Source organism: Ursus americanus, chromosome 9 (assembly GCF_024610735.1).
Source record: "Ursus americanus isolate L20-20 chromosome 9, mUrsAme1.1.p, whole genome shotgun sequence".
Taxonomy (NCBI): Eukaryota; Metazoa; Chordata; class Mammalia; order Carnivora; family Ursidae; genus Ursus; species Ursus americanus.
The window spans coordinates 56,896,814-56,898,367 of record NC_142135.1 but is presented as its reverse complement, the minus strand read 5'-3'; positions in this window follow the sequence as shown (position 1 = coordinate 56,898,367).

The window sequence follows — 1,554 nt, the reverse complement described above, 5'->3', positions numbered from 1 at the left end:
TTCTACGACGCGCGGGAGATTAGTACCTGGTGAGGCCAGGCGCAGTCTGTCGCCCGCTTCCGTCTACAGGAAGTGCGCAGCGCCCCCCTCCCTTCTCCTACAGTACCACTGGCCAACCTCGGGGGACCGTGGTCGTTTGCAAATCCCAACCAATCCAAATCTGGGTCTTCTGATTCCCAGCATGCAGCGCCGACTCTGATCGGTTTCCGCAGGGACATCATTCTGAAAGACGTGCTCGGGGTTCCGAAGCAGCACTGCATCCTGGGATTTGTAGTTTCCTTGGCTGCTACTGTTTCTCCACGGCTGCACTACACCTTGGGACTTGTAGTTTCTCACGTTGAATGTTAAGATTTTTTGGTAATTTTAGAGGTTGTCCAGGGGTACTCCTGGGGGTCAGAGATTATCTGCAGAGAAAAGATTGAAAAGTGGGAGTGCGGTTTCTATGCTAAACAAGATCGTGCTCTTTAAGAAACACCATCTGTCTTTTAGTGAAAAGTTGCAAAAGCATCATCGCTTGCTCAATCGGCTGGCCTCATTTCCTCTCTTCTCGACACCGATTACTGAAAACTAACCACGCCCCCACCCACAGGGTTGGGGCCTTTCTCCCTCCCTACCAATCCCTTCCTATTCCGGGTTGCTCGGCTCTCCTTCATTCTGAGGTGATTCACTGAAATTCCAGGCGTCTGCCGCGGATACCGAATTCTGAGAACGTCTTTGACCTTCCACGCCCTCTGCCCCAGCACTCTTAACTCTCTCGCTCTCTTGGCGCCTGTCTCGCTCGTCGATCGGCCTATCCTTTTTACTTGCTTTGCTGTGGTTAAATTCAGGCACCCTTCCAGAAAAGCTGAAACAACTAAATAAAGTTTGCACTCTGTTCACGGGACCGTGGCAAGAAGGGAAAGTAGGGCCAAGACACCATTTCGAGTTGCTCAGCTAGGCGCTGTTGTGTTAACAATGTCCACAAAGGGAAAATAGATACAGGCGAAACAAAATTTACTGACCTAATTAATGACTTTTGCTTGAAAGACATGTTTTGTTGATTTGGCAGATAAAAGTCATTGCTTTTAACGGACAGAGTGTTCTGGGTTAACTTTTAAAAGCCTTTGCAAAAAAAAGTTTTTTAAGTTTTTGGTTTTAATGGTAGCTCAGAATAGAGTTTGGCTGGGAGGAGATGCAGTGGGGTGAGGAGAGGAGGCATGGTCCCATTTTCAATCATAATTTTCCTCCTTTACTTTAAAAGTGTTGGTTTCTTCCCTTCTCTTCCTCTTCTCATTGCATCATCACTCTCTAAAGGATCATTGTATTAGTTGCCTAGAGAATGATAGAATTTTCCAGGTGAGAATACTGAGACTAGCTAATGCCAGATTTAGGGCTAAGATCTAGTCTAGGACTTTTTTCTTTTGTGCAAAATTTTACTGTATTTTAAAATTTTATTTATGTAGTCAATATTACAAAAAAAATACAGATTGCAGACGTTTGTTTTTTCCATGCACTTTTACATCATCATACTGCGTGTATATGGTTTTGTATACTCTTAACTTTCCAATTTAACTT